Source organism: Leptonychotes weddellii, chromosome 4 (assembly GCF_054177405.1).
Source record: "Leptonychotes weddellii isolate Sample4059 chromosome 4, ASM5417740v2, whole genome shotgun sequence".
NCBI classification, from domain to species: Eukaryota; Metazoa; Chordata; class Mammalia; order Carnivora; family Phocidae; genus Leptonychotes; species Leptonychotes weddellii.
Window position 1 is genome coordinate 36,948,161 of NC_138372.1, and position 27,364 is coordinate 36,975,524.

General features: G+C 38.2%; 1 protein-coding gene and 1 pseudogene across 2 annotated transcripts in view; one reads left to right on the top strand and one right to left on the bottom strand.

Annotated features, from left to right (window-relative positions):
• The window catches only part of FAF1 (Fas associated factor 1), a 466,200-nt gene that overhangs the window by 407,083 nt on the left and 31,753 nt on the right, over window positions 1-27,364 (bottom strand). The window lies entirely within an intron of this gene.
• Window positions 17,139-17,710, top strand: LOC102745855 (PDZ domain-containing protein 11 pseudogene; annotated as a pseudogene).

Below are 27,364 nucleotides of genomic sequence, written 5' to 3' on the forward strand. Positions count from 1 at the left end.
CATGAAAAAATGCTCAACATCGCTCGGCATCAGGGAAATCCAAATCAAAACCTCAATGAGATACCACCGCACACCAGTCAGAATGGCTAAAATTAACAAGTCAGGAAACGACAGATGTTGGTGGGGAGGCACAGAAAGAGGAACCCTCCTACACTGTTGGTGGGACTGCAAGCTGGTGCAGCCACTCTGGAAAACAGTATGGAGGTTCCTCAAAACCTTGAAAATAGAGCTACCATACAATCCAGCAATTGCACTACTGGGTATTTACCCCAAAGATACAAATGTAAGGATCCAAAGGGGAACATGCATCCCAATGTTTATAGCAGCAATGTCCAAAATAGCCAAACTATGGAAAGAGCCAAGATGTCCATCGACAGATGAATGGATAAAGAAGATGTGGTGTATATATATACAATGGAATATTATGCAGCCATCAAAAGGAATGAAATCTTGCCATTTGCAATGACGTGGATGGAACTGGAGGGTATTATGCTGACAGAAATAAGTCAATCAGAGAAAGACATGTATCATATGATCTCACTGATATGAGGAATTCTTAATCTCAGGAAACAAACTGAGGGTTGCTAGAGTGGGGGGGGTGGGAGGGATGGGGTGGCTGGGTGATAGACATTGGGGAGGGTATGTGCTATGGTGAGCGCTGTGAATTGTGTAAGACTATTGAATCACAGACCTGTACCTCTGAAACAAATAATATATTTTATGTTTAAAAAAAGAAGAAGAAGAAGATAGCAGGAAGGGAAGAATGAAGTGGAAATCGGAGGGGGAGCCGAACCATGAGAGACTATGGACTCTGAGAAACAAACTGAGGGTTCTCGAGGGAAGGGGGCTGGAGGGATGGGTTAGCCTGGTGATGGGTATTAAAGAGGGCATGTACTGCACAGAGCACTGGGTGTTATACACAAACAGTGAATCATGGATCACTACATCAAAAACTAATGATGTAATGTATGGTGATTAATGTAACATAATAATAAAAATAAATAAATGAAATGTAAAAAAAAATGCTGAATAAAAGTGATGAGAGCAAACATTCTTGTCTTTATCTTGTCTTGGGGGAAAGCATAACTATGATATTAGCTATAGGTTTTTCATTTACTCTTTATCAGGCTGAGCTTTCCTTCTATTCAGCTTCCTAAAAATTTCTACCGTGACTTGGTGCTGAATTTTGTGAAATATTTTCCTATATTTATTGAGGTGATCATATGAATTTTCTCCTTAAACCTATGAATATGGTGAATTCCATTGGCTGACTTTAAAATGATACATCAAGGGCGCCTGGGTGGCTCAGTCGTTAAGCGTCTGCCTTCGGCTCAGGTCATGATCCCAGGGTCCTGGGATCGAGTCCCACATCGGGCTCCCTGCTCGGCAAGAAGCCTGCTTCTCCCTCTCCCATTCCCCCTGCTTGTGTTACTGCTCTCGCTATCTCCCTCTCTGTCAAATAAATAAATAAAATCTTAAAAATAAATAAATAAATAAATAAAATGATATATCAATCTTACATTTTTCAGATAAACCCCATTCAGTCAGGATATATTAAATTCCATGTCCCTGGATTCAATGGCTAGTATTTTATGGATTTCACATCTATGTTCACGAGGATTTTGGTCTATAGTTTTCTTTTCCTGTGTCTTTGTCTGACTTGGGTACAAGGGTAATGTCCTCATCTATTTTCTGAAATAGTCTACGTAGACTAGTACTTTTTTCATCCTTAAACTGTTTGACAAAATCCACCAGTGATCTGTGCCTAGAGTTTTTTTTTTTTTTTAAAGATTTTATTCATTTATTTGAAACAGAGAGAATGAGAGAGAGAGAGCACATGAGAGGGGGGAGGGTCAGAGGGAGAAGCAGGCACCCTGCTGAGCAGGGAGCCCGATGCGGGACTCGATCCAGGGACTCCAGGATCATGACCTGAGCCGAAGGCAGTCGCTTAACCAACTGAGCCACCCAGGCGCCCAGCCCAGAGTTTTCTTAAGGAAGGTTTTTAATGATCAATTTACTTTTTAAAAATGTTATAAATATATTCAAATGTATTTCTTATTATGAGTAATATGTATCTTCTCAATTGTTGAAAGAACTGGCAAAAGCCATTCATAATTCTCTCCTAATGTGCTTTTAGGTCTGGAGGATCTATAGTAATGCCCCCACCTTCATTCCTAATGAAATGTGAAAGAATTATCTTCTGAAGATGAAGAATTATCCTATCACTGGTAATGTGTTTGTGTGTGGGGAGGGAGGTACTCTTAGATCAGCCTAGTTAGATTTCTATTAAATATGGAGAACAAACTGATGGTTACCAGAAGGAAGCTGGATGGAGGGATGGGTGAAATGGGTAAAGAGGAGTGGGAGATACAAGCTTCCAGTTATGGAATGAGTAAATCATGGAACTAAAAGTACAACACAGGGAATATAGTCAGTGATATTGTAATAGCGTTGACTGGTGACAGTAGCTACACTTGTGGTGAGCATAGCATAATGTATAAAGAAGATGAATCACTATACTGCACACCTGAAACTAATGCAATATTGTGCATCAACTATACTCTAAAAAAATTTTTTTAAGAAATTCACTGAAGGATACACTTAATGATTTGTGCCCTTTTCAGTATGTTAAACTTCAATAAAAAAGTGATAAAAAAAACTCAAGCCATTAACATAAAATAATTGTGATAAAAAATATCTGGTGAATTAATAAGTGGACAACCTAGAAAAAAATACCAGTATTTTTGCTTCCATTATTTTTATTGTTTTTTATTTCACTCATTTCTGCATTTATCTTTATTTGCTTCCTTCCGCTTATTTTTCATTTAAGTTGCTTAAAGTGGAAGTTTAGATCAATGGTTTTAAATCTTTTCTCTTCTAAATGTAAGCATTTATAGCTCCATATTTACTTTTTTTTTTAATTTTTTTTTAAAGATTTTATTTATTTGACAGAGAGAGACACAGTGAGAGAGGGAACACAAGCAGGGGGAGTGGGAGAGGGAGAAGCAGGCTTCCTCCTGGGCAGGGAGCCCAATGTGGGGCTCGATCCCAGGACCCTGGGATCATGACCTGAGCTGAAGGCAGACGCTTAACGACTGAGCCACCCAGGCGCCCCCATATTTACCTTTAATCACTGCTTTTCCTATGTCACAAATCTTGATATATGTGCTTTCATTATCATTCAACTCAAAATACTTTCTAGATTTCCTCATAATTTCTTCTTTGGACCATGCATTATATTTGAAATGATGTTACTTAATTTCCAAATATTTAGAGGTTTCCCACACATCTTTTTGTTATTGGTTTCTATGTTAATTCCATCATAGTCAGAGAACACATTCTCCCATTATACTTCTAAATCTGGAGGATCTTTAGTAATGGCTTCTTCATTCTTGATAAAAAATAAAAGAATCATCTCATGAAGATGAAGAATTATCCCATCATTCATCACTTTTTTAAAGATTTTATTAAGTAATCTCTACATCCAACATGGGACTCAAACCTACAACCCCAAGATCAAGAGTTGCATATTCCACCAACCCAGCCTCAGGCACCCCATCATCAATCACTTCTATATGGTATCAATCCTTTATAATTTATCAAGACTTCTTTCCCCAGCCAATGGTTTGTATTGCTAAATATTTCATATGCACTAAAATAAAATCTGTATTCTTCCACTGTTGTGAAGTACTTTATAAATTTATAACAAATTAATATTATAGTTCAATTAAACCAATTAAGTCTAGTTATTGATAGTTTTCTTCAAATCTTTTATATCTTCACTGATCCTATTTGTTCTATTAATCACTAAGAGAAGACTGTAGAAATCTCCAGTAATGGGTACCTGGGTGGCTCAGTTGGTTAAGCGACTGCCTTCGGCTCAGGTCATGATCCTGGAGTCCCGGGATCAAGTCCCGCATCGGGCTCCCTGCTCAGCAGGGAGTCTGCTTCTCCCTCTGACCTCTTCCCTCTCGTGCTCTCTGTTTCTCATTCTCTCTCTCTCAAATAAATAAATTTAAAAAAATCTTTAAAAAAAAAAAAGAAATCTCCAGTAATAATTTTGAATTTGTCTATTTCTACCCTCAATTCTGCTCATTTTTGCTTGATACATTGAATATACACAAACGCGGGATATTATCTCCTGGAAGAATAGATTTTCTTACCGTTTTGTTCCTTCTACCTTTGGTAATATCCCTTATCCTAATGTCTATTTTGTTTGCTATTCAAACAACCACTTAAGCTTTTCAATAATTTCATAATATAGTTTTTTGCATACTTTTAACATAACCGTTGCTTTATTTATACAGTGCACATCTCCTAGATAGCCTAGTCAGGTCTTTTTTATCCAGTCTGACAATCTCTGGCCTTTTAATGGTGTATTTAAAACATTCACATTTAATGAAATATGACTGGGTTTACAATCTTCCTATTTGTTTTCGAACTATTTCAGTCTGGTAGCCTTTAGCAGTTATTTTGTTTTGTTTATTTTTTTTAATTCAATCTAGTTAACATATACTGTATTATTAGTTTCAGAGGTAGAATTTAGCAATTCATCAGCTGCATACAACACCCAGTGCTCATGACGTCAAGTACCCTCCTTAATGCCCATCACCCAATTACCCCATCTGCCCATACACCTCCCCTCCAGCAACCCTCCATTTGTCTCCTATAGTTAAGAGTTTCTTATGGTTTGCCTCCCTCTCTGTTTTCATCTTATTTTATTTTGCCTTCCCTTCCCTATGTTCATCTGCTTTGTTTCTTAAATTCCACATATGAGTGAATGCATATGGTATTTGTCTTTCTCTGACATACTTCACTTAGCATAATACCCTCTAGTTCCATCAATGTCACTGCAAATGGCAAGATTTTATTCTTTCTGATGGCAGAGTAATATTCCTGTGTGTGTGTGTGTGTGTGTGATCGGTATATATATATATATATATATCCCATCTCTTCTTTATCCATTCATCTGTCAGTGGACATCTGGGCTCTTTCCATAGTTTGGCTATTGTGGACATTGCTGCGACAAACACTGGGGCACATGTGCCCCTTCGAATCGCTGTTTGTATCCTTTGGATAAATACCCAGTAGTGCAAGTGCTGAATGATAGGGTAGTTCTATTTTTAACTTTTTGAGAAACCTCCATACTGTTTTCCAGCATGGCTACACCAGTTTCCATTCCCACCAACAGTGTAAGAGGGTTCCCCTTTCTCTGCATCCTCACCAACATCTGTTGTTTCCTGAGCTGTTCATTTTGGCCATTCTGACAGGCATGAGGTGGTATCTCACTGTGGTTTTGATTTGTATTTCCCTGATACCAAGTGATGTTGAGCATTTTTTCATGTGTCTGTTGGCCATTTGAATGTCTTCTTTAGAGAAATGTCTGTTCATGTCTTCTGCCCATTTCTTGACTGGATTTTTTATTTTTTTGGGTGTTGAGTTTGTACTCTGAAAACTATAGAACACTTGTGAAAGAAATTGAGGAAGACACAAAGAAATGGAAAAACATTTCATGCTCATGGTTAGAAGAATAAATATTGCTAAAATGTCTATGATACCCAAAACAATCTACACATTCAATGCAATCCCTCTCAAAATATAACCAGCATTTTTCACAGAGTTGGAACAAATAATCCTAAAATTTGTATGGAACCAGAAAAGACCCCAAATGGCCAAAGGAATGATGAAAAGAAAACCAAAGCTGGAGGCATCACAATTCCAGACTTCAAGCTGTATTACAAAGCTGTAATCATCAAGACAGTATGGTCCTGGCACAAAAAGAGACACATAGATCAATGGAACAGAATAGGTAACACAGAAATGGACTCTCAACTCTATGGTCAACTAATCTTCAACAAAGCAGGAAAGAATATCCAATGGAAAAAACACAGTCTCTTCAATAAATGTGTTGGAAAACTGGACAGCCACACGCAGAATAAAGAAACTGGACCACTGTCTTACACCATACACAAAAATAAATTCAAAATGGATGAAAGACCTAAATGTGCAACAGGAAACCATCAAAATCCTAGAGAAGAACACAGGCAGCAACCTCTTTGACCTTGGCCATTGCAAATTCTGGCTAGACACGTCTCCAAAGGCAAAGGAAACAAAAGCAAAAATGAACTATTGGGACTTAATCAGGATAAAAAGCTTTTGCACAGCAAAGGGAACAGCCAACAAAACTAAAAGGCAACCTAGAGAATGGGAGAAGACTTTTCAAATGACTTATCAGATAAAGGGTTAGTATCCAAAATCTATAAAGAATTTAGCAGTTATTTTTGATTTTGCTATTCTGGCATAGTGTTTGATGTTTAAAGGTATTTTTATAAATCTGGGACATCCTCCACTTTTATTTACTTGGGTGTTATCTCTCCCACATAATCTATTCTCCTTGTCATATCTCCTACTTGTCATGTAGCTGCATCTCATTCTAGCTTCTATGTCATCTTTTAAATGCTCTCTATATTTTACTGTGATGATTTGCTCTAATCTCCTATTTCATTTTTTTTAACTATGTAGCTTTCTAATTTACTCATCTATTCAGTTTTTTTTTTTTCTTTCAGGATCTTTCAGATTCTTTTTATTTTTTTATTTAAATATTTTATTTATTTTTTATTTTAAGTAGGCTCCACATGCAATGTGGGACTTGAACTCATGACCCTTAGATCAAGAGTTGCATGCTCTACCAACTAAGCCAGTCAGGCGCCCACAGATTCTTTTTAAAAACCCATTCTATAATTGTCACTATACTGTTTCTATCTTATGAATTCTATTCTCTGTTGCTTCACATATTTTAAACATCCACTTCAAAGTCTCTTTGACATTGTTATCAATTCTCAAGTTCTTAGTTCTTCAGTTTTGGCATCTGCTGACTGTGATTGTGGCTTCTCTGTGGCATATAATTTCTGACATTAAGTTCATCTTCAGCAGGATTTATTTTCATGCTTTGGGTTTGGTGGTGTCCTTACAAAGTGTCTCTTGCATTTAACCTTGGCTGAAACTTCAAGCATTTCATTAGTTCTGGACCAGTTCTTATTTGTCTTATTCTTATTTCTTATTTAAATTCAGAGACTTAACCTTTTGATATAATCTTGTAGTTCCAGTTTTTTGAGGATGATGCCTTTTCCACCAATGTTCCTAAGTCAAAACTCCCTTTCTTTACCACATCCCTGAATCTATGGGTAGAATTTTACCAGATATTATTTCAGAGACAGACACCAGGCTTTTACAACTCCTTGCTTATACAGGCCTAAGGTCTTAGCCTTCAACTCCAGGCATGAGATCAACATCCAGCAATACTGTTATCTATATGAAGTTCAAAAGGCCATTTGCCTTCAGCAACTGGCCACTCCAAAGGCAGTGATTTTCCTTTTGAGTTCTAGTATCTGAGAACTCTGCTTTCTTGCTCTCTAGTTTGAACATGTTTAATTTTTTGTAGTTATTGCTGTTTTATTTTGTTGGTTGATTTCATTAAGCATTAACAGAGAGGGTCTTTAGCTCAGTCTTTCACACTATTTAAAAGTCTATCATTCACTATTTTTCTTTCCTTTTTATAATAAAATTTATTGAACATAAAAGGAAAAACATTCCATACCCTGGTATACCCCTCCACCCACATTTAACAATTTTATTATTTGTCATAAATATTTCAAATCCATTTTTTAAGTAAGAAAAATTTACAGATGGTTTAAGTCCCTAATCTTTCTCTATTTTATATCCTTTCCTTCTTCCTTCTCCAACAGTCTGAGAGTTACACCAGCATGTTTTATATTTTTACATTATATATATGAATTCAGATATGAAAGAATATCGTTTTGTGTTTTTAAAGTCTAGATAAATCTTACCAATCTGAATCTATACTTCAGTACATTTTATAAAAACCAACAGTATGTTTTCTGGTATAGATATATTTTAAATATGTAAACTTAATGGGTTGTAAGACATTCACACCTTCAGTTTTTCCTGGTTTATCAGATTTTTCTTCCAAATCTTCATATTAGTTTGTATGACCACCAGATTTTAATGAGAAATGTATCCCCAACTACTCAGCATGGTGCCTAGCACATAGATGTTAAATAAATGAATAAATTAATGAAGAGAAAAAAATTTGACTATCTTATGGCTACATGTAATGTCACCTTTTTGGTGTCATGTATTTTTTAGTGCATGTACTATATTGTCATCATATCTATACCATTGCATTAGGTCTGATTTGACACAGTGGGGTCTATTTCAGATGATACATGTATGAGTATACACTTTTATTTTAAATTTTGAAATTTTAGTTTTTTGATTTTTAAAATTCTAAGTTTGCAAATGCACTCACCTTACTGCCTTTCAATTGCTTTCCTCTCTCTCTCCATTAAGTGACTGGGTAAGAGGAAAATATTCAAATTTTATACAGCACTAAGTTTTTGAAAAATTTATGTCACTTTTTTAAAAAAGGCAAGTGGAGAGATTTTAAACATTACTAAAGTGAATTTCTATTTAAACTCAAGGGTCAATTTTTCTTTTAAAGAAATAATGTCGGGGCACCTGGGTGGCTCAGTCAGTTAAGCGTCTGCCTTCCGCTCAGGTCATGGTGCCAGAGTCCTGAGATAGAGCCACACACTGGGATCCCTGCTCAGTGGGGAGTCTGCTTCTCCCCATTCCTCTGCCCCTCCCCTCCACCTGTGCACTCGCACTCTCTCTCTCTCAAATGAATAAATAAAATCTTAAAAAAAAGAAAGAATGTCAAACAAAGGTCAAAAGTTTCCTTAGCAACCAGATAAACAAATTCCTAACACAAAATATTGAAATAGACTTTGTTTAGGTATTAAAACAACTCTCTCCCTAAATTATTTTTCTCTCATCTTAATGCATTTTATATTAAAATTATAATTTTATAATTATCTTATTCATAAGAGTGCTTTGATAATATCATCAAGGAGGTAATGCCTACGTTGACAAGACTGATTGTAACTCTGAGGTTATGGCCTTTGTGACCATCTCAGGCTGGCACAGGGACAACATGCTGACTACCAACAGCAAGACATACAGGTTCAAAGATTGGAAGACCATCAGGAAAAAAGGGAATGTGGCAAGCATGACACTGCTAGATGTGCTGGTCTCCATTATCTCTTCCCCCCACCCCCCAAGCCTGACCTACCAACATGCCCTTGCAGGTCATCTACAAGACTGGGGGCATCAACACCAAGCCCATGGGCGGAGTGGAATCAGCCTTTGTCAAGTACAGATTGGTAGTGACCTTTGCCCCCTGCAACATCACCCACAGAGGTCAAGTCTCTAGAGATGCATGCACCACAGGCCCTGCCCAACTACAGCATGGGCATCAACATGAAAAGCACTTCAGTAAAGAACATCAGGTGGGACAACAGGCTGCAAGAAACAGCCTGCCTTCAGAGGTGGGTACCTTTGTCTCTCAGGTAACCATTCTCAACCACTCCTGTCATATCACAACCATTCCTGTCACATCACAGTACTGCCACATGGCCCATATCACCTGCAAGTTTGCTGAGTTGTAGAAGATGACTAACTGCAGCTCAGGCAAGAAGCCTGAAGACAACTCAAAGCTTTGAAGTATGGGGACCCAGCTGGAAAGCTTGTCAAAGTGCCTGCCCCTTAGTCACTTTGCTGTGTATGATATGAGGCAAACAATGGCCATTGGGGTCATCAAGGCCATGGAGAAAAAGAAAGACAGCTGATGCTAACAAAGTCACCAACGTGGCCATGAAAGCAGCCAAAAAGTGAGTGTGTGACAGCTATTTTAAGTCTTTCAAGACTTGGAGCCTTATATAAGTACTGTTTACAAAGCAGTGGGTGCCCACTCTCAAGCACAAGACCATCACTACATGCAAGCTTTCGGAAGCACACTAGAAGTGACCAAAAAAGCAAAAGTTTAATAAGATGTCAAAATGAACAACATGTATGGCTTTCCTTGAAAACAAACAGAATTTCTTCAAACACACACAAATACATACTGACAAATACATGTATTTCTATCTGTTTAGTTCATATCTCCCACTCAAACAAATTCTTTAACAATAGCACCCATCCCTGGTTAGCATTAACCACAGCTTTAAACAAAAAATGATAAAAATGGGGCACCTGGGTGGCTCAGTCAGTTAAGCGGCTGCCTTCGGCTCGGGTCATGATCCCAGGGTCCTGGGATCGAGCCCCACATCAGGCTCCCTGCTCGGCGGGAAGCCTGCTTCTCCCTCTCCCACTCCCCCTGCTTGTGTTCCCTCTCTCGCTGTATCTCTCTCTGTCTAATAAATAAATAAAAATATTTTTTAAAAAATGATAAAAATAAGACACCTTTAGAGAAAGGCAGTCATATGAGTTGTCATGTATATGAAAAATCCCCCAGGTTCACAGTTAATCCTAGGTAAAGACCAAAAAAATAAAATAAAATGAATCCTTCCTTGCAGCAAAAGATAAAACCTTGAGCAGACTGAAAACATGAAGTTTGCCATGGCCTCCAAGTGAGCTCTTACAAACCACTGGCTTCAGAACTGCAAATAGTTAAGATCACAGGCAGAAGTTATAGCTATTCCTATAATCACTTATTTCCTGAAAGCAAAGGCCTTTTCTCTAACCCAGCCAAAGATTTCATTAGCATCTAATTCTCTGTATTAAACCCCTTCCTGCTTAAAATGCCTAGAGGTCTATTTGTTATCTTTGTTTTTTACCATATTCTGATTAAGACAACAAAATGGGTCTTCCTTTTCAAATGACATTGAGTGACAGCTGTATGAAAAGCAAAAGAGCTTAAGTATAGTAAGCAGTATGCTCTCTTTCAAATTCTAATTTTGAAAAAACCATTCACCCAAGTCCCCCTTTAATTATCACCACCACTACTTCTTTTCCTCTCAAAAACAAATGGGTTTTTTTGTTTGTTTTGTAGGTTTTTTTAAACAATGAGAATGACCCAACCACTGTCATGAAAAAGCTCACTGTCTAGCAGGGCAAATATACATGTAAACAAACAAAACTATAAGAGGATATCCAATCCAACAGTCACACTACTAGGTATTCACCCAAAGAATACAAAATTACTAATTCAAAGGGATACATACACACCAATGTTTATAGCCGCATTATCAACAATAGCTAAATTATGGAGGCACCTGGGTGGCTCAAATGGTTAAGCGTCTGCCTTTGGCTCAGGTCATGATCCCAGGGTCCTGGGCTCGAGCCCCACAGCAGGGAGCCTGCTTCTCCCTCTCCCTCCGCCTGCCGCTCCCCCTGCTTGTACTCTCTCTCTCTGTCAAATACAAAATAAAAAATCTTAAAAAAAAAAAATAGCTAAATTACGGAAACAGCCCAAGGGTCCACTGACTGATGAATGGATAAAGAAGATGTGGTATATATATACAATGGAACACTACTCTGCCATCAAAAAGAATGAAATCTTGCCATTTGCAAAGACATGGACAGAGCTAGAGAGTATTATGCTAAGCAAATAAATCAGAGATAGACAAATACCATATGATTTCACCCATGTGTGGAATTTAAGAAACAAATAAACAAAGGGGGAAAAAAGAAAGAGGCAAACCAAGAAACAAACTCTTAACTATAGAAAACTGATGGTTACCAGAAGGGAGTTGATTGGGGGATGGGTTAAATAGGTGATGGGGATTAAGGAGTGCCCTTATTGTGATGGGCACCAGATGTATGGAAGGGTTGAATCACTGTATCATACATCTGAAATTAATATTACACATAAAAACTTCAAAACAACTTTAACAGTATGCAAAATGTGTAAAAGAATTTTTAAAAGAGAGTAAATGACTCAGAGAGAATCAAAGAACTACTTCCCAGAGAAAGTAGTCCTTGAATAGGCTTTTGAAAGATGAAATGGGAGTTTCCAGGCAGAAAAAAGGTAGAGAATACTCTGCACAGAGAAAGCATCATGGATGCGTGAAATTATGGTATGTTTTGGGGGAAGTAGGTCAAAATCAAGAACAATGCACCTACATCTTAGTTTCTAATACTATTCCCCCATAAAACGAACCAAGGTTCCTTGGAGTAATGTCTGATTCAAGGATTGGGACAGGCTATACTGAAGATTAGCCTGGAACACCTTGCAGTGCCAGAGAACATGTAAGTGTTCAAATACAAAACACACACACAATGATAAGGATATGTAAGAAGAATGCAGTCGTTCACTGAAAGACCATAGTCAAAACTGGGACATTCAAGCAACAAAATAAATTGTTACTGGATTATAACCCAAAGTATAAAATAAATATGCATGAGTTCTGACTGATACACACACACACGCACAAATAAATAAGAGGCAAACCCCCCATGTAGAATTCCAAATAATTTATGTAGATATTCAGCCTTCACAAAGACGGAGTGTTACTCCTTACTCCCTAAGTGTGAGATGCACATAACGACTTCCTTCCAAAGAGTACAGTATATAAATGGGAGGGAGGGAGTAACTTTACAGTGGAAAAACTTAAACTTTATCCCAGCCAGGTGGTCAAGGTCAGTATCAACAATGCTGTCATGTGAAGAAAATGGTAATCTATCTCTGTGGTTTTCCTCCCAAAAAACCATTATTCCAGTCTAATCATGAGAAAAACATCAGACAAATCCTAACTGAAGGACAACCTGACAAGGACTCTTGAAAATCATCAAAATCATCAAAAACAAGGAATGCTTGAGAAACTATCACAGCAAGAGGAACCTAAGCAGACAAAAACTACATGTAATGCAGTATCCTTGATAAAATCCTGAACAGAAAAAAACATCAAGTAAAAATACTATATATTGCGTAATATCTAGGTTCTAAATGTTCTACTAGTTACATTTATATCGACTTTATATTGAATGTAACAGTTTGGTTTTGAAAGCACCTTCCAGGCCTGGAAGAAATGCTTCCTCATTCCAATTAGCTGTTTTCCCCCTTCAGTTTATTGATGACTAACAAAAATGGCTATGCTCTGTGAGACAAAATTAACTTAATAAATCAAGTATAAAGGTTGCTTTGGTGAATTATAAATGCTGTAAATTAATAATCAAAGTTATCTGCCTCCCTAAGTATTACACAAGGAACTAAATTATCATTCAAAAGCCCAAGAAACCAATAAAAGGCTAGGATTCTAGTCAAATTATTCATAGCCTTTTGAGTCAGATATAGAGGTGTCTGTTCCAGATGGTTTCTTCTCTTTCACCCTAAGACCTACAGATAAGATAAAAAAAGTTAACTATCAGCAAACTCAACTGACATAATTCTCAAACTATGGAAATGAGGCCAATGGAGAACATTCAAAATCATTTGGAACACCCAGCATAACTCTTACCCATTCAGAGCAAACAAGTTATTTATTGTAAGCCAAGCAACTTACATTATCTCATTAAATCTTCTCAACAACCCTAAAAAGTGGATACCGTTATATCCATCTTAACAATGAGAAACAAGTTTCAAGGAGGTTAAGATTGTAAATGCTATGTTCTGTGTTCTTTACCTCAATTTCTTAAATTCCGGGGGGAATAGTGGCAATGGTACACGTCAGATTTGAGAGACATTTCTATTCACAGTTTACACAAATTGAACCCAATACTTTTGAGGCAACTGTAAGATTTTCAGGATGTGCTGTCCATTGGTTAGAAACATGGGCCTAGAATTTTATTTTTGATAGTCATCATATGGGTCGTAAGGGAAGCCACTGGCATGGATGACATTACCCAAGTGGGAGGGCTGAGAGAATGGTATTAGTTTCCTATTACTCCCTTAACAAATTACCACAAAACTTAGTATCTTAAGGCAACACAAATTCATTACCTTACAATACTGGAGGTCAGATGTCCTAAAAAAGTTATCAACAGGGCTGCTTCACTTCTGGAGGCTTTGAGAAAAAATGTTTACTTGCTTCTGGAAGCTACAGGCTTCTGGAGGCTGTCCTCAATCTTCGGAGCCTGGTCTTGCATTACAAACCCTTTCATCTCTCTGCTTTTGTTGTCAAGTCACCTTCTCTCTAAATTTGACCCTCTTGCCAAACCCTTAGAAGGACCCTTGTGATTATATTGGGGCCATCTGGATAATGCAGCATAATTTCTCCATCTAAACATCCTTAACTTAATCATCTTCAAAGTAGCTTTTGTCATGTAAGGTAACGCATTGATAAATTCTTGAGATTGGGATATGAACATCGTTAGGGAGCCATTATTCTTCCTATCACAAGAACCCTAAGGAAAATTTAAGATGAAAGACATTTTAAAGGCTTCCTTGTTTACTGTAACAGAACTACCATTCTCCCACTCATTCAGACATAAACTTTAATCATCTTCAGTCACTCCTTCAAACTTCTAATCCCTTTCCTATTTAGTCACCTAATTTTGATCACTGTTTCTTAGGGATTTTTTTTTCAATTCACATCTATTCCACTCCATATCACTACACTCATTTAGATTCTCAGTACCAAATATCTGAAATATTATGATAGTGTTATAGTACTCTTTGTGTTTTGTATTTTCCTCTTTTCATCCATTCTACCCACCAATATCGGATTAATCTTCGTAAAATACTGTTTTAACCATTTCACTTCTTCTATTGAAAAATATTCCATGGGGGTGCCTGGGTGGCTCAGTTGGTTAAGCCTTCAGCTCAGGTCATAATCCCAAGGTCCTGGGATCGAGCACTGCATCAGGCTCCCTGCTCAGCAGGGAATCTGCTTCTTCCTCTGAGCCTCCCCTCTGATTATACTCCCTCTCTGGCTCTCTCTCTCTCTCTCAAATAAATAAAATCTTTTTTAAAAAATCTTAAAAAAAAAAAAAAAAAGGAAGAAAAAAAGAAAAATCTTCCATAGTATTCAAAGCCTATCTATAGTCTGGCCTCTGCAAACCTATTCCACTTGACTACAGTTAATTTTGTCTCCCAACATATGACATACATATGAACCCTATGATTCCCATTTTGATTTTCCTATCTGTATTGTCTATCCCTTCCTTCCTTAACCTTATCTTTAAGAATGAGCTATCATTTGTCCATCATTATGTAGCTCTCTTCCTAACTTCTACAGTATTTAGAATATACATGACACCTGACAATTAGTATATGCAACATTATAAACTTTTTTCTATGTATACAGTATGGTGGTTTCAGATGCTGTTTTCTCAAATTAAATTTTCCCAACCAGTTCTCTTTCCCCTTTCAATTGCCAACTGAGATTATCTTGTTTGACTGTTACTAAGCTACTCAACAGATAGAGATCTTGTTTTACTCCAGAGCGGTAATGCAGCTAAAAATGGAGAAAGAAGCAGAAAAAAGATGGCAAATCTCAAAAAGAGTATGAGGTAGTCTGAATCTACATTCTTTGACAGGTAAGGAAATGTGATTTTCATGTATGTTGCATGACCATCTCTGTGGATAGCTGGGACTTCAGCCACCATACTGGAACCCCCTCCCTAGAGGACTCCCACTGAACAGGAGTACTCTAGCTTCAAGATGCTTCAGGATATAATGCTGGTTAATGGGACCTGGGCTATAAAAAGACCTGTATAATATATATAGTAACTGAGGACCTGTCCTATTTCTGAGAAAAATCTCAAGGGATGAGACTACAATCATAGCTATTACTCAAAGAAGAAAGTAGGGCATATCTTAGGGCCTATGACACCAAAGAGAGGGAGCACCTGGTGAGTTAATTTGATTTTGACATGATGATGGCAGGGCTTATACAAGGGTAATCATATTTTGGCTATTCTTTCTCTTTCATATATTGTTTTTTCTGTTACTGCTATTGTTGTTGGAGGTTCTAGTAATTACACTAAACCAATGATTATCAAAAGAAACTTAGTATTTCTCAGTCATACAGAAATGAGGCTATCATATTTGCCACATGGTATGTTGTGGAAAGAATCTGACAAGGTGAGGAGGCTATACAGTTATTTTTTATTCACCTAGTGATTTAGAATTAGGAGATAATGGTGCGTACCACTTGTGAATGGAGCTCTTTCGGTTTTCCCCTACTCCTCTGATGAGTGTGTCAGAAGGCAAAAAAATTACTACACATTTGTAACCAAGTAATTTATCCTGGAAAATGTTCCATGTCCACTTGAGAAGAATATAAATTTTGTTGCTTTTTGGATGGAATGTTCTGTACTGTCTGTTAGGTCCATCTAGTCTAATATGTTAACCTTAAAGGCCAATGTTTCTTTATTTTGTCTAAATAGTCTATCCATTGATGAAGCAGGGTATTAAAGTCCCCTACTATTATTGCACTGTTGTCTATTTCTCCCTTTAGGCCTGTTAATATTTGCATTATATATTTAGATGCCCCTATGTTAGGTGATGAGTATCTACAAATATTATATTCTCTTGTCAGATTCATGCTTTTATCATTATATAATGACCTTCTTTGTGTCTTCTTAAAGTCTTTGTCGTGGAGTCTATACCCCGGCTTTCTGTTTCCATTTGCATGGAATATCTTTTTCTGTCCCTTCACTTTCAGCCTGTGTGTATCCCTAAAGCTGAAGTGAGTCTCTTGTAGGCAGCATATAGTTGGGTCTTGTTTTTGTATCCACTCAGCAACTGTCTTTTGATTGGAGAATTTAGTCCATTTACATTTAAAGTAATTATTCAGGTACAGACTTACTGCCATTTTGTTAATTGTCTTCTGGCTATTTTGTAATCCTTTTGTTCCTTTCTTCTTCTCTTGCTCTCTTCCTTCTTGATTTGATGATCTTCTCTAGTGGTGTACTTAGATTCCTTTGTATTTTTCGTGTATCTACCATAAGTTTGTGCTTTATGGTTACCATGAGGCTTACATAAAACATATTTGTAACAGTCTACTTTAAGTTGATAACAACTGAAGTTTGAATGCATTCTAAAGTTCTACATTTTTACTCTTTCCCCTCCTACATTTTATGTTTTTAATGTCATAATTTATCTTTTAATCTTGTGTTTCCATCAAAAAAACTACTGTTGCTAGTTGTTTTTACTATTTTTGTCTTTTTAATCTTCATACTAGATTTATAAATGATTAATCCACCACCATTACAACATTAGATTATCCTGAATTTAACCATATATTTACCTTTACTGGTGAGATTTATGCTTTCATGTTTTCCTGTACTAATTAACTATCATTTCAGCTTTAAAAAGTTCCTTTAGGAGTGGAGCCTGAGGTTCCTGAGGCCTATGGGGCGTTGCTGGAGATGGACAGCCAGATTCCTTATGATGACTACCCCTGGGTCTTCCTGCCTGCCTATGAGAATCCCCCAGCATAGATTCTGCCTCTTGAGAGGGTTTATCACCCAGACTACAACAATGAGTTGACCCAGTTTCTGCCCCAAATTGTCACACTGAAGAAGCCCCCTGGAACTCAGTTGGGATTTAATATCCGAGGAGGAAAGCCCTCCCAGCCAGGCATCTTTATCTCCAAGGTGATTCCTGACTCAGATGCACACTGGACATCAGGAAGGGGACAAAGTCCTAGCTGTGAAACGTGGATTTCCAAGACACTGAGCACAGCAAGGCTGTTGAGACCCTGAAGACTGCCTGCGAAATCAGCATCGGTGTCCACTTCTTTCCCTACAATTATCATCGTCAAAAAGAGAGGACTGTACACTAAAGAGCTGCAGCCCATAGCCCTCCACATGGAGTCTTCTAAGACAAGCTGGTTAGGCCTCAGGGAAGCCTCTTGGGAACCTCTACTCTCGGCCCCATCCTGGCAGAGCTGCATGGGGAGGATGGGGACACAGTGAGGCCCTGCCACCAAGCCAGCTAGCCAACTGCATTACCCAAACTGTACTGCACTTCTTGTTCCCTCATTCTGTAGGCGAACTTCATTCCCTGAAACGGGAAGGATGGAGATACCTAGGTATAGCCTGTGGAGAGCGTGGCTAGAAAAGGCAACTGACGTTTACTGAATACCACATGCTAGCCAATTACACATGTGTCATATCATTTTCATCAAAGTCTAGAAACCAATAGCAAAAAGGATCCTGGGGACCTTCCATCACATCCCATCATTGTATTACCAGTCTCATACACTCCGGAGACTCCCTGGGACTGTTTCTCTCCGCCCTCCTCCTATCCTCTCCCCCAAAAAGTAAACGGCAATGCTGGGGGGGAAAAAAAGAAGTTCCTTTAACATTTCTTGTAAGGCCAATCTATTGGTGATGAAATCCTTCAGCTTTTGCTGTCTGAGAAACTCTTTATCTCTTCTTCAATTCTGACGTTATGCCAGGCAGAGTATTACTAGTTGGCAATTTTTCTTTCACCACCTGGAATATACCATGCCACTCCCTTCTGGCCTACAAAGTACCTGCTGAAAAATCTGCTTACAGTCCTATGGGGGAGGGGGGGTGTCTTTTGTATATAACAAGTTGTTTTTCCCTTTTCACTTTTAAGATTCTCTCCTTATCTTTAACTTTGGCAATCTGATTATTATGTATCTTGGTGTGGGTCTCTTTGGATTAACTTATTTAAAACTCTCTGGGTCTGGGGCGCCTGGGTGGCTCAGTTGGTTAAGCGACTGCCTTCGGCTCAGGTCATGATCCTGGAGTCCCGGGATCAAGTCCCACATCGGGCTCCCTGCTCAGCGGGGGGTCTGCTTCTCCCTCTGACCCTCTTCCCTCTCGTGCTCTCTGTCTCTCATTCTCTCTCTCTCAAATAAATAAATAAAAATCTTAAAAAAAAAACTCTCTGGGTCTGGATGTCTGTTTCCCACCCCAAGTCTGGGAAGTTTATAGCCACTATGTATTTTTTAAGATTTTTTTATTTATTTATTTGGTGGGGAGAGAGAATAAGAGAGAGAGAGCACAAGCAGGGGAGAGGAACAGAGCGAGAGGGAGAAGCAGACTCCCCACTGAGCAGGGAGCCTGATGTGGGACTCGATCCCAGGACCTTGTGATCATGACCCGAGCTGAAGGCAGACGCCTAACCAACTGAGCTACCTAGGTGCCCCTTTTAGCCACTATTTCTTCAAATAAGTTTTCTGCCCCTTCCTCTCTCTTCTCTTTCTGAGAAGCCTCATAATGTAAATACTGATTTGATGTTGTCCCATAAGTTCCTTATCTTCACTTTTTCATTCTTTGTCCTTTTTGACCCTCTCGATGAATCCACTGCCCTGTCTTCAAGTTTGCTGCTCGCTATCTTCTACTTCATCTAGTCCATTTCTGAATACCTCTATTGAATTTTTCAGTTCAATTGTTGTATTCTTTAGCTCTTTTGATATCTCTTTGGTACTTGATTGTATTTTCTATCTCTTTGTTGAAATCCTCACTTTGCCATGCATTGCTGTCCTGACCTCAGTGAGCATCTCTATGACCGTTATTTTGAACTTTTTAAAAAAAATTTTTTAAAGATTTTATTTATTTGAGAGATCGCATGCATGCGTGGACATGAGTTGGGGAGAGCGGCAAAGGGAGAGGGAGAAGCAGACTCCCCGCTGAGCAGGGAACCCAACAACACAGGGCTCAATCCCAAGACCCTGAGATCATGACCTGAGCTGAAGGCAGATGCCTAATCAACTGAGCCACCCACCCAGGCACCCCTCTTTTGAACTCTTCAGGTAAATCACTTATCTCTGTTTCATTAAGATCTGTTCCTGGGGTTCTACCATTTTCTTTCACTTGGAATATACTCTGTTCATTTTCCTTGACTCTCTGGGCCGGTTGCTAAGCATTAGATGAAACAGCTACCCTTTCCAGTCTTGATGTAGTGGTCTTATGTAGGAGATGAACTTTATCTTTCAATCCCGCCATAGCTCTTGGTTGTCTCTCAAACTTTTATGATCATCCAAGCACACTTTTTTGTTCTTAATGGCTCCCAGTAGTTGAAGGTGTGCCAAAAACTGTCAGTATCTCAAAGGGGAGGATCTCAGCAGCTAGATGTAGGCTGATTAAGAGCTGGATCTTCAGGCAGCAGCTATTGAATTGAGTAAATATATCTCTTTCACGAAAAGATTGGGGATGGGTATATCTGTCCGCACTGGGGTGACAGCCACTTAAGAACTGTTTCTTTGCTACCTTCCCAATGAACCCATGAACACAAGCCCTGCTGGCCACCAGAACCAGGCTATCATCATACGTCTCCCTGGACAACAGCCACAAAAGCTGGGCTGCCAGATGTGTGCACAAGCTCCTTTCGTGGATCCACCAGTGATATGGCACAAGGCAGAGAGTAAGCGTGAAGATGGCACCCATCAGCCTCCCCATTCTCTGAAGAGTAATGCAGTTGGCTCCTTGATTTGTGTTAAAATAAAAGCCTCCCCCTCAGACTGCAGTACTATAATATGCAAATAGGCCTCTTTCACAAAAAGTCTAGGCATTTCTGCCTGCTGCCTCTGTACGTGCCCTGGAGGATTGCTGGTTAAAAACTGTTTCTGTTTGTTACAGTCCTGTGTACTCATGAATGTAAGCCATGCTGGCCACAAGAGCCAGGCAATCAAGGGGCATCCCTGGTCAGTAGCTGCAAAAACCCTGGTGCCAGATGCGTGCGTGAGCTCCTTTCTGAGATAGTGAAGACCTGGTGCAAGGCAGAGGATGAGCAGGAAGATGGTGCCTGCTAGCCTCTGTGGTCTCTGGAGACTATTGCAGTTGGCCCCTAAATAGGTCTTAAATTAGAAGCCTGCCCCCCAGACTGAAGCTTTTAAGAGGGGCTCTTTCATGGAAAGACTGGGTACGTTTCAGTCTGCTACCTGTGTGCTTGGCCCTGGGGGGTTAGCTACAGTTAAGTCAACAAAAGCCCTTCAAGAGCTGCCTCTGAGTTCACTATAGCCTTGTGGGTCTCATGAACACAAGCCCTATTTTCTTTCAAAGCAGGATGTTTTGGGGGCACATCCCTCAAATGGAAGTCTTAGAAGTCGGGGCACCAGATGTGGGATCCAAAACCTTTTCTTTTCAGGAAGAAGCTGGGAGTTGTTCCTTCCCTCCCAGGTATGTTGCTAACCAGGAGTTGGTTTTTATGGTAAGATTGTTTCTCAGCCTCTCCTCATCTTTTTTGATGAATTTTATCTCATTTACCCAATGAGTAGGAGTCACTCAGCTTGTTTCCGTATTTCTTTCAAAGGGAATGTTTCCATATGTGGCTGTAGACTTGCTGTGTCCATGAGAATAGCTGAGTTGAGCCTCTTATGTCACCATCTCAAACCGGTAAACTACATGCTAATTCTAATCCTCATAAATTAGGTAAATACTGCACAGAGGAAAAAACTGCACCTAGAGTTCTGTCTGAGATATTGAGGCATACACACATACACGCGCACGCACACATGCATATTTGTATATATATTCTCCACATACATATGTATATGGAGAATGGTTCTCAGACAGCAAGACTGCTTTAATACTTAAAACATTTTTCCACAGACTAATTCTAGAGTCTTTATTCTTTCTCCCTACCATACTGCCTCTTAGGAAGAATACTTATAAATCAACAAACTTTCAAAGTAAAATAAAACAAAAAACTTTAACTGGTATGTTTCATACATTGTTGGGAGAATTTTAAATGGTAAACCACTTTGAATAACCATTAGGCACTTTCTTAAACAGTTAATACATTACCTTATGACCCAGCAATTCCACTTCTAAGTATTTATTCAAGAGAAATAAAAACCTTCATAAAATGAATATCCACAAAAAGATTTATATAAGAATGTTAATATCAGCTTTATCCATAATAGTCAAAAAAGGAACCAACCCAAATATCCATCAACAAATGAATAAATTGTGATGTATTTGTACAATAGAATACTACTCAGTAGTAAAAAGGAATGCATTTCTGATTCATACATCAACATGGATAAATCTCAAAAACATTGAGTGAGAATAGGAAATAAGAAAAACATATATGCTATATGATTCCATATACATGATATTCTAAAGTACGAAAAACTTATCTATGGAAACAGAAATGAGAATAGCAATTGCCTCTAGAGGTTGGAGAAATGACAGGAAAGGACATGAGGAAGCCTTTTAAAGTGACAGGAATGTTCTACATCTTAACTGGAGTTATGATTTCATGAATATACTTTTATTGACATTTATAAAACTGTACTATTAAGATCTGTGCATTTTATCTTATAGAAGTATACCTCGACAACAACAAGAAAGGGTAGTATAAGAAAAAAAAACTAATGAAGGACAGGTCTTATTTCACTTCATGCCTTCATTTATTCATTCAACAAATATTTATTGAGCATCAACTGTGTTCTAGGTTCAGGATATACAGTGAATAAAAATATAGAAAATGTTGCTCTCATTACACATGCATTGTAAAGGGGCGATACAGACAATAAACAAGATTTAAGTATTTTAAATACACACATATTTAAGATAATAATAAATTAAGGATTACAGCAGGGAGGGGGGATATGAAACACTGGGAAGGGATTGAAATTTCTGATAGAGTGGCCAAGTAAGACCAACATTAAGAAGGTAACTTTGGGCGCCTGGGTGGCTCAGTTGGTTAGGCGACTGCCTTCGGCTCAGGTCATGATCCTGGAGTCCCTGGATCGAGGCCCGCATCGGGCTCCCTGCTCAGCAGGGAGTCTGCTTCTCCCTCTGACCCTCCCCCCTCTCATGTGCTCTCTCATTCTCTCTCTCAAATAAATAAATAAAATCTTTTAAAAAAAAAAAAAGAAGATAACTTTGAGGGATGCCTGGGTGGCTCAGTCGGTTAAGCGTCTGCCTTCAGCTCAGGTCATGATCCCAGCGTCCTGGATCGAGCGCCATGTCGGGCCCTCTGAGTGGGGAGCCTGCTTGTCCCTCTCCCTCTGCCTCCCCTATGCTCTCTCTCTCTCTCAAATAAATAAATATAATCTTTAAAAAAAAAAAAGGTAACTTTGGGGCTTGTATCTATGACTTGATTTTGAAATATGATTGAAAGTGGCATTATGACAATTCTGAACTTAGGCCTTTAAGAGTTTCTGCTTGCCCTCCTATATCTGTATTCATCACAGATGTGAACCCAGATAATCACTGGGTTATCTGTAGTCCCTTAAGAGGATGACAGAATGAATATGCATGTAACATATCTGAGCTCCAACCTGCTCAGGAGATAGTCCAATAAGACCTCAAACATGAAGGAGAGCGACCCACACAAACAGCCTAGATCAGTCAACTCACAGCAAATGCCTGAATGAAAGTAAGTAACTGTTTTAAGCCACTGAATTTAGGGTGGTTTGCTGTTCAACAATAGCATCAGTTTGGAATGAAATACTATTTAGGATTTACATTTTAAAAAATACTCTAGCAGGCCACCTGGCTGGCTCAGTCGGAAGAGCTTACAACTTTTTTTTTTTAATGTTACGTTAATCACCATACATCACATCATTAGTTTTTGATGTAGTGTTCCATGATTCATTGTTTGCGTATAACACCCAGTGCTCCATTTAGTACGTCCCCTCCTTAATACAGCTCTTGATCTCAGGGTCATGAATTCAAGCCCCATGCTGAGGCTAGATATTACTTAAGTAAATAAACTTAAAAAAAAATAAAAAAAATTAAATAATACTGTAGCAGTACTATACAATTATAAAAAGGAATGAGCAACTGTTCTATATATTACAATGAAGAGACTTCCAGAATATACCCTTGAGTGAAAAAAAAAAGCTATAGAAAAGGTGGTGTACTGTACTATCATTTATTTAAGACTGATAAGAATATAAAAATATAAACATACTCACTTTTACTTTTTTCAATGGGAAAATAAAGGACTTTTTAATGTTAAAAAAGGAGGAAAAGGCAAAAGGGAAAAGAAGTTAGACTTCTTTGACTATACTCTGATGCGCGTAAATTTCACTTTGTAACCATGTAAATACTTTATTTAACAACAAAAGATGTTTAAAGGATTCTCAAAGATAGAGTAACAGCGCCTAGTAACTGACTCTGGGTATGCAGCCTGCTTAAGAATTTTCCTTCTGCCTCTCCCTCTGCTCTTTCACCTGACAAAAAACCAAAACCAAAACCAAAACCAAAAAAAAAAAAAAAAGCCATTTATTTAAGCCTTTGGTATTGCTTAGTTGTGCTGAGAGTTTCCTACCAATCTCACTGAAGCCAACTTTTCAAATCTCCCAGTGGATTTCATTTTAGAGTCTACCATCCCAAATACACAGACGGTCCCACTTACATTACAAATGGTTCTAATAGTTTATATTTCACTCTTCCCTATTTGAGCAAAGATGAATAGCCAGTTTCTAAATACCTACTGATACTAATGCACCCACCAACCAACTAAAAAATTACATCATCATTAGTAGCCTCGAAGCCTTCAGAGTGCTACTTCCTAATCACTTTCCTTTTTCCACTAAGTTAACTATTACCCTGAATTTTACCTTTATTATTATCTTGCTTTTCTTAAGAAAAATCTATTCCCATGAGTGGGTAAAACAACCATGAAACTCATATATGAACTAATAATATTTAGAAAATACAAGACTTATTATTCACTTATTCATTATATTTATTAAGCACCGATTCTATTCCAGGCTTAAGAAGCTCATAGCTGGGTCAGAGAAACATAACAGGAGTGATGGGAGGAAGGAAGAGGTAGAGAAGAAGAGAGGAAGTGGAAAGAAGAGATAAAACAGGGTAAGAGCAGTCATGCTAGGAAACTAAAATTAATTCATTTTTATTAAAACATAAATTTTTAATTAAGAATTGTGGAAAATGAAAGAAGAGTAATAGATGAGTTGTCTTCACATTATGAGAAAAATCAGATATATCCAAGGGATACTCAAAAGCAGAGCACTTAGAGGACTGGAGCACAACACAGAGCAGACTATTACTGTCAGTGCTACAATGGTAAGGACAATTTGATTTCAAGAAGGTCATCAACTTCAGAAAGAGGAGAGAGGCCTTGAGCAGCAACATTACAGGTCTCTATCACAGCACAGGGGGCAGCATAGTAGATAAAAGTGTTATCACTCCTGCATCAGGTTTACCTGGGATGCTTATTAAAAACACTGGTTTTTAGACTCTGCCTTGCACGACTGAATCAGACTTTCTGGAAGTAGGGCTCTAGTTTACTAACCACCTCAGGTGATTCTTATACTGATTAAAGTTTGAGAACCACCAGCACAATGAAAACAGAGCATTGCCTACCTCCTAATCCCCAGCTGGATATTTTCAGGTAAGCCACTTCAACTCAGTGCAAAAGTTTTCCTATTGTTAAAAAGGACTACTGGGGTACCTGGCTGGCTCAGTCATAAAGCATGCAACTCTTGATCTCAGGGTCATGAGTTCAAGCCCACGTTGGGCGTAGAGGCTTGCTTACTTACCTATATACATACATACACACATACATACCTAAAAAAGTAAAAATGAAAATCAGGGCTACTAAATTATACTATTTTAAATTTTACCAAGCATTGCTTTTCTGTTATTGTTCTTTTTAACATCATTAGTCTGATTAGAACAACCTACATAGATGCTTTTATTGACAATGTATGTGTACTAAGAAAAATAAAGCACGTCTCTACTATTTCCCAAAATAAGCTGCCATATGATTCTGTACTAATGTAATCTACTCACAAATTGGTCAATGCAAATAAATGCCAAACAGTACCACAGTGCAGATGCACACACATTTTATCACAAAACAGTCTGATATTAGGAAATACTAACAATCATTGACCCAGTTTCAGTTTCTTAAATAACTTTTCTTTGAAAGTTTTTTTTTTTTAAAGATTTTATTTATTTATTTGACAGAGAGAGACACAGCGAGAGAGGGAACACAAGCAGGGGGAGTGGGAGAGGGAGAAGCAGGCTTCCCGCAGAGCAGGGAACCCGATGTGGGACTCGATCCCAGGACCCTGGGATCATGACCTGAGCTGAAGGCAGTCACTTAACCAACTGAGCCACCCAGGCGCCCGAAAGTTTTTCTTAAAACTTTAAATTTTTCTTTAAAAAATCTCAAAATGTAGAAGCTCCACCAAAATTGAATTGTATCAATTCAGTATCTATCTTTCATACAAACATCTCCTTCATATAAGTTGTACATGCATTCAATTCACAAAAATGAACCAGGCACTGCTAGTAAGTTGGGGAACTCAGGTCTTGAAAAGTCTTTATTATTATGACACTGCATTTTTTAAGGTATCTCTAAAAACACTTATAAATATGCTTCTACCACCTAGTATAGCACTTATCACATAGTACTACAATTGCTGGTTTATGTGCCTCTACCCCCCACTAGACTGTAAATGCCAAAAATGCACAGATCACTGACCATCATGGTCAGTGTTGTAACCCCTGTGCATAGCAAATTGCCTGGCACATAATAAATCAGTCAATTAATAGTTGTTGAAAGGATAAATGGATGGATGAATTTCATAGAAATACATTTCTTATGCACTCACTGTTCAAGTATTTTAGACACATTAATTCATAACCCTCTCAACATCCTCACAAAATTAAGTACTACTGAGGAAACAAGCTCAAAGAGATCAAACAGCATTACCAAGTTGCTCAGCTACTCAGTAGCAGAACCAGAATCTGAATCTAGAGCCAGAACATCAAAGTGATCAGTCTTTCCACTACAACCCTGCAAATTTCGTCAAGATGTTAATATAAAAAAGGAAGAGTATTTGTACCACAGTCTTAGGAAGACTTGGGTTGTTCCCAAGTTTCATCAAGAAGAATAAACTGTCAGCAGCAAAAGTATCAATCAAACTAATCACATTAATATAACAAAAAGGTAAGCCACTTCAACTCAACAAAAAGGTACACCAAGTATAAGGAAAGAAGAATCAGAAAGTAAGAATTTGTCCATTACTGACCAAAAAAGTTACTATAAAGATATCTTAAAGATACTAAAGATAGTATTCATGGAACTAATTGTATGAGTATCTCAACACTAGAAATAAAGCAAGAGTAATTCCCTAGACTTAGCATAGCCTGGGTAAGCCAACCTCCAAACAAATCGAGGTACTTTGTTCTGCTCTGCTTCCTTACTTACCAATCCATATTCTGATAACCAAACTGGTTTCTCAGGTATCCTAATACCAGGAAGAGGATGTCTGAATAATGATTACAAGTACTGTGGTCAATGTAAAAGTGTCTATCCTGTTGTAAATTAATATTCTAATTAACAAATCTGCCTCCTGTGAAGCTGTTATTCCGAACCAATTCCCCAGAACATTATCACTGATGGGTAACAGATAAAGAACAAATAACATGGGGCGCCTGGGTGGCTCAGTCATTGGGCGTCTGCCTTCAGCTGGGGTCATGATCCCGGGGTCCTCAGATCGAGCTCCACATCGGACTCCCTGCTCAGCGGGAAGCCTGCTTCTCCCTCTCCCACGCCCCCTGCTTGTGTTCCTGCTCTTGCTATCTGTCAAATAAATAAATAAAATCTTAAAAAAAAAAAAAGAACAAATAATATTTAAGTCTGCAGAGCAAA